This window comes from Dermacentor silvarum, chromosome 8 (genome assembly GCF_013339745.2).
Source record: "Dermacentor silvarum isolate Dsil-2018 chromosome 8, BIME_Dsil_1.4, whole genome shotgun sequence".
In the NCBI taxonomy this organism is placed as follows: domain Eukaryota; kingdom Metazoa; phylum Arthropoda; class Arachnida; order Ixodida; family Ixodidae; genus Dermacentor; species Dermacentor silvarum.
In genome coordinates this window covers 61,016,803-61,033,499 of record NC_051161.1, presented here as the reverse complement: position 1 = coordinate 61,033,499, position 16,697 = coordinate 61,016,803, and the positions used below count along the sequence as shown (strand labels likewise).

The 16,697-nt window shown below is 50.7% G+C and overlaps 1 protein-coding gene across 1 annotated transcript in view; it reads right to left on the bottom strand.

The window, feature by feature from the left end:
• LOC125947536 (uncharacterized) overlaps window positions 1-16,697 on the bottom strand; it is a 72,291-nt gene that overhangs the window by 18,250 nt on the left and 37,344 nt on the right. The gene's annotated exons all lie outside the window — the stretch shown is intronic.

Genomic DNA, 16,697 nt, shown 5'->3' with positions numbered 1-16,697 from the left:
TGTATATTTTGGCAGAACTCCTACTTTTATGTGACTTCCACAGATAGGAAGATGGGAGGATTGCCCTTCGGACGGCTTTGGGGCACTTAGACGACAGGCCTTTTACGGAGGAAACGATCTTGGGCGCGTGGCCTCGTGCGTCTGCTGTGTGGAGGGCTACAAAGGTGCGGCTGTGTTTTTTTAAGTGCGCAAGCCTGTATGACCGCCTGTGACGATACTCAGCGATGAACGCTTAACTTTAAATGTGCAACGTGTGAACTGTGAACTTCTCTCTTCCTTCTCTTTCAATCCCTTCTCCCCCTTCCCGCGTGCAGGGTAGCCTACCGGGCTCAGCATAGTTAACCTCCCTGCCTTTCCCTTATGTCTTCTCTCTCTCTCTCCTACTTTTTATTTGTACTCACTGTTGCGAGTATAATCTCGGTGTAATTACAATACACGACCGGTAACACCTGCTCCTGCGCAATCTATTGTAACGACGGACAGCGTCATTGAGGTTTTTTTCCTGGCTGTTGCATATGTTCAAAAATGTAAACAAGGTTCTTGAATGACGAAGATTCATCAAAATATTTGTCCTCAACTTATTCATTTCATGGCCTTTACGTTCTTCATATCAGCTGTATACACTGCTTTGCTGGTTTCGAACTGATATAGTTCTAATGTCTGTGTGATATTTTCTTTCCTTATTAAATAGACAAAAAAATAAACGCGGCCGCATTGATATCAGTTATTTCTGCCAGAATTTTTAGGACATCCGAATATATTCTTTTATGAAAAAATACATATTTTACTTGACAGTGCGTAGCGTTCAATAATTCGTTTGCAGAATCTAATATACAATGGCATTAGCAATGCAGTTATTATTCATGTATTTGATCCCTCGACAACTTCTATAAGGAGGAGGCCGCGCTGCAACCTGAGCCCCCCCCCCCCCCCCCCCCCCCGAACAAAATTTCTGGCTACGCCACTGTTTATGACCTCTGCATGCACGTTGCGATGTTTCCATCCCCAATACATGTTGTAAATTATCATAAGTTTTTTTTTCTTTCATGAGTCGCTATAGCATTACATACTGGAAAGAGTAGCAATGCTGAGACACATATCAATCACGTGCATTTCACACACCATTGATAAAAGACTGCCGAAGGGGTCACTGAAGTCGGCAAGTCTTTTTCAGTGTCAAAAAAGCCAGCAAAGCAATTTGTAGCGAGCTCAACATACAGCAATATATTCATTCTCTAGACATAGGTATCCATACCATAAGAAATAATTGTTAGTTGGGTGTACCTCTTTCTCTTTAAAAATATAATAAATTTAGTCCTGTGTACACATTGAAATGTGTCTGTGCATCGTGTTCACACTTGAAATTAAAATAACATGTTGGAATGAAAAAAATACGGATGAGGTAGCCGCCGTTGGTGCTTCTAATGGGCTTGTTTTCCTATTGTCAGGATTTTCAAAAATAAAGCGAAAGCATGAATAAAAGCCATGCAGGCCCGCGTCAACAAGGGCGCAGTAAGCTTTTAGCCGCAATAACATTTGAAGGGAAAAGGTAGAGGCAACTCAATGGAAACCATAAACGATTTGGGTAACAGGACTTTGGGAATGACATTTTAGTAGTGGGAGGGGGGGGGGGGGGGGCAGAGCTCCCACCCCCCGGAAAATCCCGGATTCCGCTAGGTGGCAGAGAACTCTGCCACCTTGCGGAATTGGCGAATCATTATAGCTCGGCCACGCAACTGCTCGAGTGTCCATTCGTGTCGTTTGCTATGCTACTCTATGGTTGGTGACGCTGCATTGACGACTCGACCGCAAACTCTCCGATCACTGTATCGATCGGGTCACGGTCGAAGAAACTAACAGCACACGTGTCAATACACCAATGAACAGTTGTGTTTATTGCGCTCGGTATTTTATAGCAGAGTGAGGGAAAGGGGTTTCATGGAAAGAGACGGCAAGAAAAGGCGCGTGTTGTTCAAGCGCGCAAAGATGGCTTGTGCTCGTTGATTTGATACGATACATCTTCCCCTTTAACGCCGTTGATTTGTCTGCTGGATGTTTTGATTGTATCCCAGACGTTCAGAAGTACGGGTGTGACGCAGTGACCTTCGTCGTGGCAGAACTGGGGTGCGATCGGAGATCTCGCGTTTTGTTCAGTTGCTGCAACGTCACAAAGTAGCAGTATGCAAACTTTGTGACAACGGGAGGGAGAAAGCAGCCAATCGGCAAGCGGCGAACTCCGTTCGTCGCTTTGGTGACATCAAAATGACGACATGCTCCCGCCAATCATTTTGATTACGAGCACGTCATCTGCTAGGAGCAGAAAACGACGGGAGATGTGAAGTTTGGGTGATCATCCGCTCGCTATAAGACCGGCTTCGCATGACACTTCTGGTGGATTGGATTAGATACAAACGGTGACAGCGACTACGGAATGGTCTGCCGCTTGCCGATTGGCTGCTCTCTCCCTCCCGTTCTCAAAGAATTTTGCATACTGCCACTTTGTGACGTTGCAGCAACTGAACAGAACGCGAAACGAACAAAGATCTCCGATCGCGCCCCTGGTAGCGAAGGTGGCTGTGTACAGCTTGCCGCTGGCGCACTTGACGAGCCGGATGTGCGAGATTCTGGGGAGGCCGGAACCTGGGGTGCAATCTTGTACGCGTTCCAAAATGGAACGGAGGCGGTCCGTTCCATCGAGCCGCACATGATTGGTCAATTTGAACCGTGAGCCGCACGCGATTGGTTAATTTGAACCGTGACGATTAAATTGACCAATCGTGTGCGGCTCGATGGAACGGACCGCCTCCGTTCCATTTTGGAACGCGTACAAGATCGCAACCCTGGTTTTCATCGTAATCCTCTTCGTCTGCAGTGTCCTCAAAAGGTTCGCTCGTTGCCAAGAGGTGCTGCCGATTACGGCGTAAGGTGTTACGGTCCTGTGTTTCCACAAAGAAGGAACGTGGTCCGGCTGATCCAAGCACCTTGGCTTTTCATGTCCATGCCGTCCCCCTTATGCGAACGACGTCGTGGTTCTTGAGGCCGGGAAGTACGTGTATGTTGTGCTTGCTCTGCTTGTGCTTTCTCACTCGCGTGGCAGCAAGGGGTCCGAAGTCCCGCATGGGTGTGCGCAGACGTCTCCCTTGCAGCAGCTCCCCTGGTGACCGGCCATCCTCTAGGGGACTTTCTGTAATTTAGGACGCCAAGCCAAAGTTTTCATTCGGCTCCTTTTTTTTTAGAATGCGCTTAATTATCTGTACACGTACCTTTCTAGGTAAGACCGTTTGACTGAGAGTACTCTGGGCTGGATGTGATATGCTTGAAATCATACTGCTGAGCAAATAGCTGAAATTAATTACTGGCAAACTGTAGGCCATTATCTCTACAAACTTCGATCAGTATTCCATAACGGGAAAATATGGCTCCCAATTTTTGTATCACGGAACTGGCTGTGATATTAGGCAATAGTTTTACTTCCGGGAAGTTCGACATTGAGCCATAGGCACACATAATGTTGGCCGCCGTACTCAACAAATCAACACCAACACGGTGCCAAGCAAGATTAGTGGTTCTGACTGCTGCTTATTCGCATAAGTCTGGCATACTGGACAATTGTGGGTTAGCATTTTAATATCAGAATTTAGGTTTGTCCAGTTCACTAACTGTCTTGCTTGAGCTCTGCATTTTCCAATGCCGAGATGCCTTGCGTGAATACGCTTTAATATGTCCAAGGGCATGCAGCTTGGCAGTGCAATCTTCGTTCCTTTCAAAATGATTCCTTTTACCACAGAGAGTTCGGAAGCAACCGGCTTTAGCGGATCTGCCACAGCACACCCCTTCGCAAGCTTTTGTAGTACCTGGTTGAGATATATGTCACGTTCGGTCTCACTTGCAAGCCTTGAAGCGGTTTTTTTTTTTTTTTTCACTTACGAGTACCGATACGGACTTACGAGTTCACGGTGACTCCGTGAACTTCGACGTCACTTGTGGGCGAGGCTGTGTCATTTTCAGAAGCAGGTGCCCGGGGAAAGCATGTGAGCCACGACCATCTGTTTTCCGGGGACAAAAGTAAAGGTGCAATCGTATTTCAACAGCCGCAGAAAGAAACGTTGTCCTCTCGGTGGCATATCAGCAATGGCGTTTTTTTAGGTACGTCTATTAATGGGCAATGGTCGCTCCCAAGAATGAACGCGTGACCGTATACAATGTCACAAAACTTGTCACATCGAAAATCCAACGCCAGTGATTCCTTTCGATTTGCGAATAGCGTTGCTCCGATTCACTTAGAGCTCTTGAAGCGTAAGCCACAGACCCTCAGGTACTTCCGTGACGTTGCAACAGCGCCGAGCCGACACCGTACTGCGAAGTGTCTCATGTTATCTTTGTTTCTCTACCGTGCTCGAAAATTGCTAGAAGTGGCGATTTGCTAAGCTCTTCGTATATAGCCTCCCACTCGCTCTCATGATTTGGCGTCCAGTCAAAAACAACATCGTGTTTCAGCAACGAACGCAAAATAGAAGTGCGCTGGGAGAGCGATGGCACGTGTTTGCCAAAGTAGTTGACAACGCCGAATAGCCTCTGTACCGCTAGCTTGTTCTGCAGTGCTGGCATTTTCAGCAGAGCTTTGACCAAAGGAGAGTCAGGACGTGTGCCCATGTTGCTGATAATGTCACAAAGAAATAAAACTTCCTCAACGCCGCACAGGTATTTTGACGCGTTCAATGTTAGCCCTGCTTTTGCTGCTGCTCGTAGTCCATTTCTCAGCTTGTCATCGTGTTCTTCTCTGTAGCGCCCCAAATGAGCACATCGTCCACATAGACACGCACGCCCGGCAGGCCGTCAAATATCTCATTAAGCGCCTTCTGAAACACTTCGCTTGCCGATGAAATGCCAAAAGGCAGTCGAAGAAACCGATAACGTCCAAAGGGAGCTGCGAACGTGCATATTGTCACGAGCAATGGCAAAGACAAAGACGTTGTAGTGGGGCTGGGTCAGAGGCTCTCTTGGCCGACTGAAACCTGCTTTGAACCTGTGCGCTCTGTGCAGTCTTGACTAGACAAGCGCTAGCCGTTTATTGTTAATTAAATACTCCCCGTAACATCTTTTGGTGGAGGTTGCGGGCTCTATTCTACCCGGCCCTGGATCTTCGCCGCGGACGCCACGTTTCTCATGCCTCCATGGCCGAAGACTACGCAGTCATCGCAGCCCGCGCCCGCGGCTCCGGCAACCGTGGTCCTTTCGCATTCCCTCGACCCCGGCACGTTTTGCGGCACGGACAACAAGGACGTCGACGATTGGCTCCTATTGCACGAGCGCATCAGCAAGCACCACAGGTGGGATGAGACCCTAATGCTCGCCAACGTCATTTTCTATCTACGGGGCACGGCTGGCGTGTGGTTTAACACGCACGAAGAAGAACTTACAAGTTGGGACCTATGCAAGGAGAAGATGCGCGCATTGTTTGGCCGATCGGCGGCTCGACAAATGACAGCCGGCACGAGCTGGCGGCCAGAGCTCAGACGTCCACGGAATCGTACGTCGCATACATCCAAGACGTACTAGCCTTATGCCGCACAATTGACAAAGACATGCCAGAGGCGGACAAGGTTGGCCACGTGTTGAAAGGCATAGCTGACGATGCCTTTAACATGCTCATGTGTAATCACTGCACCACGGTTGACTCCATCATCACAGAATGCCGGCGGTTTGAACAAGCAAAAAGCACGCGGATTACTCAGCGCTTTAACAGACTCCCGAATACAGCTGCGACCTCCTCGTGCGAAGATCCCGTGACACCCCGTCCGTTCTCGCCGCCTAACAACTTGGCCAGGATTGTTCGCCAGGAGCTCGAAGCCATGGCTCCAGCCGCTTATCAGGCACCTGCTCACGACCATTTGACGACAATATCCCTCATTCATGCCGTCGTACGCCAGGAGGTTGCAAATATGGGCCTCCTATTTTCACAAGATACCAGTTACGCCCCTCCGCCCATGTGCGCTGCCGGTCCTCCCACTGAGCACCACACCGCCCCAATTGTTGCTGCTGCCGCCTCCGCTCCCCGGTTCACACCCCGCTATACCGCAACCCTTCTGAGTGGAGGACGCCTGACGATCGACCAATTTGTTTTTCTTGCTCTCGCGTCGGCCACATTTCACGCCACTTCCGCAATCGTCGGAATGCCGCAATCGCCACTGCTCGAGACGCTGACTGACCCGAGGGCCGCTGGTCCCTGAGCTACCGCACCTGAGCTGTGCCGAGCAGTGTTCCAGTCTGGCACAGATGTTTCTGTGCTAGACGCGGTCCTCACGTGCGACCGCCGCACGTAGATTGCGAACGGCGTACGAGCTGGGCACCGAGGTCGTGCTGGACGTGCGACTTTAGCACGTCGGTCGCGAGCGGCGTACGAGCTGAACACCGAGGCCGTGCTGGAGAAGGCGTCCCCTGGCTGCTGCTGCCGCTGCTGCTCCTGAACGTGCGGAGCCCGATAACAGTGCTGGACGGGGCCTGAACGTGTCGTCGTTGCAGCCGGCTCGAGCATGAGTGAACCCACAGTGCCGTGACGACAGAACCGTGAGCCTCGCAACACGGGACTGTTTCAGCCCGTTTATCCTCGTGTGCCATGTGTGGATGTACTCTCTGCAGTTACGCAGCCATTAACTCTCTGTATATATACTTTTAAGGTTCTTTTTGATTTCGATAAATGCTCCAAAACGACTCTCTGTCTTTCTTCCGCATCACTGCGCACTAGCGAAAGTGCCGAACAGTCTTAAACACTACACCGACCAAGTTTCCCCGGTGACCGCCGCCAAGATCGTGACCCTTACTACAGCACATCTCTTCTCGACGACCAACTTCCGGCCTGTGATCCTCACCGCCTTTCTTCGCGCTCTGAATCGACTTACGCCGATATTGCCGCACAGGGACACTGGTCCAGCCGATCGCCGTCCCCTCAGAGTCGCGAGTCACTCTCCCCTCAACGCCGTCACTCTCCTTCTCCGGCTTACTCTAGACACCACCCGGGAAACTAGCCAGTGCAGCTCCGGGAGGTGAGGCTGCATTGACGACAAGGACCACAAAACCTCTATTGACTCCTACTTCAAGACGCAATTTGCTCGGTGTTCTCGTCGACGGCGTGCCCGTTACTACTCTCATTGATACTGCCGCCCACATATCTGTTATTAGTTCTACGCTCCGACGCCGCCTACGCAAAGTGCTGACACCTGCCGTCTCTCCTACTGTGCGAGTGTGTGCACTGCCCGCGTTACTGTTGCCGGCCACCACACGTTCTCTTCGCTGTTCTCGACGCTTGCCCACATGATGTCATTCTTGGTATTGACTTCTTGAGCGCCCACTCTGCCCTCATCAATTGTTCTACTGGCATTTTGCGGCTCGAACTGCCAATGTGTCCTAATGACGCCGCATCAAGTAACACTCGCCTACGTTCCGTGGAGTTTCTACGACTACCCGCGCAGGCTGTATACCTACGTCCTTATGTCACCGTTTCCCCCAGTCCCTGGTGGTGAATATGTGGTCGCTCCCCTCACAGATCTGATCCGCTCGCGCAACATCGCACTTCCTCATACCGTAGTGGTTATTGCCAACAACAGAACGTTGCTTCCAGTCCTCAACTTCTCTACTTCGAACCATGTTCTTCCTCAAGGAATTTCACTAGCCGAACTGTCACCTCTGGAAGAATGTACTGTTTCTTCATTCACTGCTGACGCTGAGCCCATGACCCAACCTGTCATACCGGCGCCAACCCAGGCACTTCTGGACAAAATGATATCCCCCGACCTCTTACCGTCCCAAAGTGAAGCACTCCGTGGTGTCCTATTTTCGTACCTTGACGTATTTGATGTTGAGAACACTCCATTAGGCCGTACACAAGTCGTGGCCCACCGCATCGACACTGGAGACGCCAGCCCCCTTCACAAGCACCCTTACCGAGTGTCTCACTCTGAGCGCCAAGTCATCCAAAAGGAGGTTGATAAAATGCTAGATAAAGATGTGATCGAGCCTTCTTCTAGCCCCTGGGCATCCCCTGTAGTGCTTGTGAAAAAGAAGGACAACAGCTGGCGGTTTTGCGTCGATTATCGCCATCTCAATCGGGTAACGAAGAAGGATGTGTATCCTCTTCCCCGAATTGATGATGCACTCGACTGCCTCTATGGTGCTAAATATTTCTCGTCGCTAGACCTCCGCTCGGGATACTGGCAAATTGCCGTCGATGAGCGCGACCGCGAGTAGACCACATTCATCACACCCGACGGCCTCTACCAATTTAAGGTTATGCCTTTTGGGTTGTGTAATGCTCCTGCAACTTTTGAACGCATGATGGACACTCTTCTACGTGGTCTGAAATGGTCAACCTGTCTTTGTTATCTGGATGACGTAATCGTTTTCTCGCCCAGCTTTGACAGCCACCTCCCTCGTCTGTCGGCCATTCTCGACATATTTCGGCGTTCTGGCCTCCAGCTCAATTCATCTAAGTGTACTTTTGGGCGCCGCCAGATCAAATTACTTGGACACCTAGTCGACGCTACTGGCGTACAACCGGACCCTGACAAGGTCCGTGCCGTCCGCGACTTCCCGGTTCCACGGTCCACGCAAGAAGTACGCAGCTTTCTTGGGCTCTGCTCCTACTTTCGCCGCTTTGTTCTCAACTTCGCGGACATTGCTCGACCCCTCATGGACCTACTCAAAAAGGATGCGGCCTTTTCTTGGGGCGCGGAACAAGCGACTTCCTTTGCGTCGTTGATTTCTGCCTTCACTTCACCACCTGTGCTGGCTCATTTTGTCCCAGCTGCTACAACAGAACTTCGCACCGACGCAAGCGGCCATGGCATTGGTGCTATCCTCGCCCAAACACAGAACGAAGTCAACCGTGTGATCGCGTATGCTAGTCGTCTTCTGTCACCGTCGGAGAAGAATTACACCATTACTGAGCGGGAGTGCCTAGCTCTCGTCTGGGCTGTCGCGAAATTCCGTCCGTACCTATATGGACGGCCGTTCGTGGTCATAACAGACCACCATGCGCTCTGCTGGCTCTCGACACTTAAAGACCCCACAGGAAGGCTCGGCCGTTGGGCATTACGGTTACAGGAGTACACGTTCTCGGTAGTGTACAAATCTGGCAAGTTACACAACAACGCCGACTGCCTCTCCCACCATCCCGTTGAACCACCCGACTCCACAGAACCAGACTCCGACACCTGTGTCTTGGCGATAACAGACTTCATCCATGTGGCCGACGAACAACGTAGAGATCCATCGTTGCTCTCTATTATTGACCGTCTGCAATCCGGCACCATCGACCCTTCACTCAACATGTTCTTGCTTCAGGATAACGTTCTTTACCGCCGCAACATGCACCCCGACGGCGCAGAACTCCTGCTCGTTGTCCCGCATCAACTGCGCAGGGACGTCCTCGTCCAGTTTCATGACGCCCCCACTTCTGGGCACTTAGGCGTCTCGAGAACTTATGATCGCATACGACGACATTTTTTCTGGAAGGGCCTTTATCGTTCCATTCGCCGCTACGTAACATCTTGTGACCTGTGTCAGCGTCGCAAGAAACCTGCGACCCAACCTGCTGGTCTACTTCAGCCAATTGACGTTCCAACCGAGCCGTTTTATCGAGTGGGCCTGGACTTGCTCGGTCCCTTTCCAATTTCCACGAAAGGCAACAAATGGATTGATTGCAGTCGCTACGGAGTATACCACTCGATATGCAATTACGCGAGCGTTGCCAACCAGCTGCGCCACAGACGTAGCCGACTTCCTACTGTATGACGTCATCCTCCAACATGGTGCTCCACGTCACCTGCTCACAGATCGCGGTCGCTGCTTCCTCTCTCGTGTGGTTGACGATCTACTTCGATCATGTGCTACTCACCACAACTTCACGACCTCATATCACCCTCAAACCAATGGACTCACCGAACGCCTAAACCGTACACTGACCGACATGCTTTCCATGTACGTTTCCGATGACCACCACGATCGGGACGTTGCGTTTCCGTTCGTCACATTTGCATACAACTCATCGCGTCATGAAACTGCCGGCTACTCACCCTTCTCTTTGGACGCCATCCCTTAAAACCTTTTGACACCTTGCTACGGTGGCTAGATGGGGAGGTGTGCCGTCCGCCGGGCCTGAAGAGTAGTTCAGCGCTTCTCCGCATCATGACGACAAATAGCGGCGGGCGTTGACGCGGCTGAATTTGTCTGAATTAGGTGACGCGGGTAGTTTTATTGTCTCTTAACCTGTGCAGTCAAAAGTAGTGAGTTGCGACTGTCAGATACTTGTTTACTTTAGTTGTTTTCGTGCGAAAGCGCTGGCCGACGGCCTTGGCGTCCGACGAAAGGACGAGCACTCTACGTAATCTACGCCCAAAGCGTTCGCCGGCCTCCAAAGAAAGTATGTTCTGTGCAGCGATGCTATTTCGGCACCCGTACGGCTGACCTTTTCCTGCATCGCTTTCCGCGCAGTAAGCTCGGAACGCCCACCAAGTCGAATGGCGGGGCATTTGAATATACAGCTCTAATGGCAGGCCTCCGAAAACAAATTTCGCGCCTATGAGAACAAAATGACGTCACTTCTGTTTTTAACGGATGTGACGTCAAATTATTTTTTTTCCGCCGGAAGTGTTCCCACCACCCACAGATGGCGCTAAGCTCCATGAAACGCCGATAAGCCGCCATGCTTTGAACGTATGGGCTTCTATGGAATCTTTGCTACCAGATATATTTACCTTGGCCCTTGCCGGACGCCGAGCGCAACCGGGCTGCGGGCAGGAAGGAACTGAGCCTGAGTCCGATGCCGGCACGATAACAATTACAACAACCTTTATTTCACGCAAGCAGCATATCTATGTAGAAAACACTCATGTGACAAGTGACGTCACGGACAGACAACGTTTCACACATCCGGGCGAAAGCGCTCGATAACGCAGACACATGACACGCGGCATAGCTTCGATCAGGCTATTGGCAAATCTCGGTAAATGACATGGACCGTGAGAAAACGGCCTTCGTAACACCTGACGGCATCTACCAATTCAAGGTTATGCCTTTCGGCCTTTGCAATTCCCCGGCAACCTTCGAAAGAATGATGTACTACTTAATTCGCGGCTAAAAGAAGTCCACATGTCTGTGATACTCGTTTGGCGACCAACTTCCGCGAGTCATCTAACGCGTCTACCAGCCATTCTTGCTGTTTTCCGACCTGCCGGCCTGCAATTGAACTCATCAAAGTGTCACATTTGACGTCGTCAAATTACCGTTCTTGGCCATCTCGTCAGTGCCGCTGGCGGTCAACCCGACCCTGACCATGTTCGCGCTGTCCAGACCTTTCATGTTCCGTCTTCCACCGCAGACGTAAGAAGCTTTGTTGGGCTATGCTTGTATTTCTGTCGTTTCATCAAGAATTTTGCCGACAACACTAGCCCACTCGCCGACTTACTTAAGAATTAAGGACGTTACATTCACGTGGGGCCCTGCTCAAACCAAAGCCTTCTCCAGCCTCGTAGGCTTGCTAACGGCTCCCCCATTGGTGGCTCATTATGATCCATCTGCCGCCACTGAACTTCACATGGATGCCGGTGGCCATGGAATTGGAGCTGTGCTCGTTCAATGGCAGCGTAACGCAGAGCGCGTAATTTTATACGGCAGCCGGCTTCTGTCGCCCGCCGAGAGGAATTCTTCGATTAGTGAACGGGAGCGCCTGGCGTTAGTTTGGGTAGTTGCCAAATTCCACCCTTACTTGTACGGCCGCACATTTTCCGTGGTTACCGTGCCTTGTGCTGGCTCTCTTCTCTTAAAGACCTCACTGGACGATTGGGTAGATGGGCGCTATGGCTCCAAGAATATTCATTTGCTGTTTTATACAAGTCAGGTCGCTTGCACAAGGACAGCTACTGCTTCTTCCGTCATCCTGTCGACCGCCCTGAATATGATGCGCATGACACCGGCTCTCCCCTCCTAGCTTTTTCTGATCTGCGCGACATCCACACTTGAACAACGGCGTGATGACTGCTTACATGTTCTCATCGATCGTCTCAATTCTGGACATTCGGAGCCCACGCTGCGCATGTTCGTGCTCCGCGACGACGTTCTCTACCGTCGCAGCTTACGCCCTGAAGGACAGAATAGTTACTCGTTGTACCGCGCCATCTCTGGACATCAGTTCTTGAGCAATTGCATGACGCCCCTACTGCCGGCCACCTCGGCGCTTCGCGTATACTTACGACTGCGTACGATGCCATTTCTACAGGCGTGGCCTGTACCGCTCCGTGCACCGCTACCTTGGAGCCTGGGCGTTCTTTCAGCGCCGCAAGAAAACCTGCTGTACTGCCCACTGGACGCCTTCACCCCATTGATGTGCCCTCAGAACCATTCTTTCGCGTCAGTCTCGATTTGCTTGGCCATTTTCCGTTGTAGAAATCTGGCAATACGTGGGTCGTTGTCGCGACTGATCACGCGACCCGGTACGCGATCACGGTAACTTTGTGCACAAGCTGTGCAACTGAGGTGGCGGATTTCCTTTTACATGATGTCATCCTCCATCACGGCGCACACCGACAGCTCCTCACTGATCGTGGCTGCACCTTCTTGTCCCGAGTAGTTGAAGGCCTACTTCGCTCCTGTTCTGCCGATCACAAGCTTTCCACCGCCTACCAACCGCAGACAAACGGACTCACTGAGCGGCTGAATTGCACGTTGACAGAAATGCTGTCTATGTACGTTTCTGACGACCACAGTGATTGAGACAGCACGTTACCCTTCGTGACCTTCGCCTATAATTCGTCCCGTTACGAGACCGCTGGCTTTTCACCCTTTTAGCTTCTGTTTGGCCGCCATCCTATTTACTTTGCCCTTTGACACCCCACTGCTTCCTTCCTCGACGAACACTCCCACTGAATGTGCTCAAGACGTCTTTGGCCGGGCCCACACTGCATGCCAGATTGCCGGCTGCCGGCTCACTGAGCCGCAGGCCGCGCAGAAGATCCGCTACGACAGCCGACATCGGGACGTTAGATTTACTCCTGGCTTCGCACCCGCCGTGGTTGCTCAGTGGCTATGGTGTTGGGCTGCTGAGCACGAGGTCGCGGGATCGCATCCCGGCCAGATGGGGGCGAAATGCGAAAACACCCGTGTACTTAGATTTAGGTGCACGTTAAAGAACCCCAGGTGGTCCAAATTTCCGGAGTCCCCCACTACGGCGTGCCTCATAATCAGAACTAGTTTTGGCACGTAAAACCCCATAATTTAATTTTTTTTAATTTTTTATCTCCTGGCTTCGTTGTCCTCCTCTATAGACACCTTGTCGCCGCGTCGGCTTGCCTGAAAGCTGCTGCCACGCTACACAGAGCCCTACACGATATTGCGTCAGCTTGGCGATCTGAACTACGAGATCCCTCCACTGGCTTCTCGTGTCCCCATTAATTTTGTGCATGTGTCCAGGCTGAAGCCTTACTTTACCGCGAGTTCACCTCCCTAATAGTTAGCGCCGAGACGGCGCCTTTACAGGCGGGGGTTATGTTATGGTGCAACCAAGAGTGGCGTCGGTCAGGAGAAGACGATTTCACATGTGGAGGTGAAATCGGTCTCGACAGCCATCTTGTCTATGTATCGTTGCCTCTCTTAAATATTGCAAATACATATTTATATGTGACTTCCGTAGCGTAACAACATAAACGCGAACAATGGTCACTAGCAGCTTTCTGAACTTAACTTTACATGTCCCACAGCCCACAGCCTCCCGCAGCCGAGGCGGACGTTCTACCACTAGGCCACGGCTGTGTGAATTCATGCACATAAGAATTCAAGGAGAAGACAAGACAGGAAGGTTGAGCGCGTCTGACACGTAACATAGTTCTGCTAGGGCTCGGAGTTCGTGAAGATGAGTACGGGACATAGTTCGAGTGCCTAATAGTGGCCTACACTGGCTTCGTTAAGGCACACAACGGACCACCTGTACTGCGAAACAAGCTTCACTCTTAGATCGAATGTCATTTGCATTCCACTGAAATACGTTTTTTTTTTTCGGAAAGAGTTATCTGGCGAGGAATTATGCTACGTTGTAAGCTATTTTTACAATACCAGCGGTTCTAACGAAAGAGCAGCGCTCACCTCTGGAAGGTTGTTCGCCAAAGGAAACGCCCGCAGAATTGCTTTTAAAGCAACAACGAGCAACGAGCACCATATGCTGCTGAGATGATTCCGGTTCATGTAAGACATGAACAAGTGCTTGTGTTTTCGAAGCTGAAACTCATGCTAGTAGTCATCAACACTTGGCGATGCCTTTTCTTGGCTGTCTTTCTGGCTTGGTTGGCCTTTCATCTCATGTAAACCATTAGCCATCATCGCATACGTTGTCTTGCGCTCTTCAGATTGTCACGGCGGCAGCTGCTTTCACTGGGTTGACAGCATCTAAGTTCGGAGGAGGCGAGCCTTGCTTCGGAGTCCGATAATGTAATAGTTCTTGTCGCCTGAATAATGAAGCCGCTTGGTGCTTGGGACATCCGGCGTATGAAGCTGGTGGTCTCCGTTGCAGTTGGCTCACTTGAGTTGATTTCTAGAGGCGCGGGCTTTATAAAGATGTGCTCCGGCGCAAATCTTGCATCGAAATTGGCCATGGCATTACAAAGTAACTTGGCCGAATCGCTGGCAATTGCAGCAGCGAGTTGCAGGCTCTAAATATTATTCTACTGGATGCCCTGATTCCGAGCAGAACGCGTGTTGGCGATAATTTTCTCCAGACAAGAATTGTAGGATGTTGCTCAAAACTGCATGTGGTTCCATTGCTCCATCTTTTCGCCGAAGCCATCTGGTTTGCCTCTTGGCGTAAATGACGCCGCTCTCTTGTAAGCACTCAAGTAGTTGGTCTTCAGTGTATTGAATTGGAACATGTCTTATAAATTTCCCGATATTTTTTGTGTACGATGGTAGTACTTACGGTTCCGCTGCAAGGCCTGCAACATGAGTCAACTCAACCAGTCTCGTAGAGCGCTGTGTCCGCGTCGTTCCCTTCAGCCATGTGTTCTACTTTGTGCGCTAAAAGAAGTTGTTGCTCGTAGAGGCAGCGAGGGACAACACATTCACGGAAAAATGACCTTCCCTCGTTACACAAAATGATTGTGCCTTATATCTTGTCGTGCTAACGATCTCGTTGGCCAACTTGTTTGCGTTCACTTTCCAGAACGACGCTTCAGGGTCAAGGAGCTTGAAAACCACTGGCATTCCCGCTTGGCGTGATTTCTTGTATGTGACCGTGGCAAACGATCTGCCTTCGGCTTCCATGCCGGTGGTTTCAACTATTGTGGCATCACTGTATGGCTCATGATCGTGCCCTCTTTGCAGAGTTCGTCTCGAGGTTCGCATCTGTTGTCGCACATGGGTTGAAGTGGTCAGCTGCTGGTCGGCTGTACAGCGAGCGCCTGTTATTCTCAAAAAGCATTAATCTCTCCACCTTCATCAGGCGAGCGCTGGGAGGAACGGGGTCCCTTTTAAGTGTGTAAGCATTTCTATGCCTACCCAACGAGAAAACCCGTCCGTCCGTCCGTCAAGTACGTAATACCACTTGCTATAAGTAAATTAATGTGTAAGTAAAACATAATAAATTCGAAAGGAAAAACGTTGGTGGTGGTCAATGAGTAGTCGATGAGTTCATAAGGGTGATAAGGAGTGATGAGAGGTTAGCTGGGTCTTATCACGGCTGATAAGGGTTCGACGCGGATGGAAAAGGTGCTAAAGAGCCATAGAGGCTTATAATGGTCGGAGAAATTTTGATAAGGTTAATAAGCCCGATAAGGGTTGATAAGGGTCGGATAAGGTTGATAAGGACCGATAAGACTTGATAAGCAGTCGCATCATGCAAGATAAGGTTGATAAGGACAGATAAGGGTTGATAAGGATAGGATATATTGCGATAAGGTTGATACCGACCGATAAGTGTTGCTAAGGCTCGGATCGAGTCCGATAAGGTCAATAACAACCGATAAGGTTGATAGCGACCGATAAGGGTTGATAAGTTTCTATACTAGTCGGATCAAGTTTCACAACATTGATAATGACACCGGACTATGTGGAGATGATGAATTGGCACAAGGCTTACGCATACTTAGACGACTCCCAGAGGAGTTCCCGCGTGAACTTTTTTGCCAAGTCCTTCGGTTGCCGTGCAAGCCGCCGGTACGGCTTGGAGGCCAAAAAATTTTCCCGCCTCTGAGGCAGGAAGCCATCGACCGAATTTTGGCAACTGAGTGCTGAGGTCAGACGAAGAAACTTCCAAATTAAGACAAAAAAGCGGGTTCCTGAGGAGCTCACGTGCAGTGGTGACACACAGATCCCTTAAATTTATCCGATGTCGAATGGAAGTTAACCCACATCACGAACCCGTGTGACGTGGGAAAGCAACCCGACGTGCTAGCAGGCTGCTCCACAAATGCACTGGTTATGTGCCGCTTTTCAATGAACGCCTGCTGCGCCATGAATGTACCGAGTATGTGCCGCTCTTCATTGAACCTCTCGCCAGCTTGGGTCGCTGAGTATGTGCCACTGAGTGTGCGGCAAGCGGGGTAACCATTCTCAGCGTTCGCTGGCGCACCACGCTTCTCGTCTCGGAGGCCACGCGCGGTCTTCTCGAAAGCGTCACTAGATCGCGCCCGATGTATCTGTTCGATGTCCTATGTCTCTTT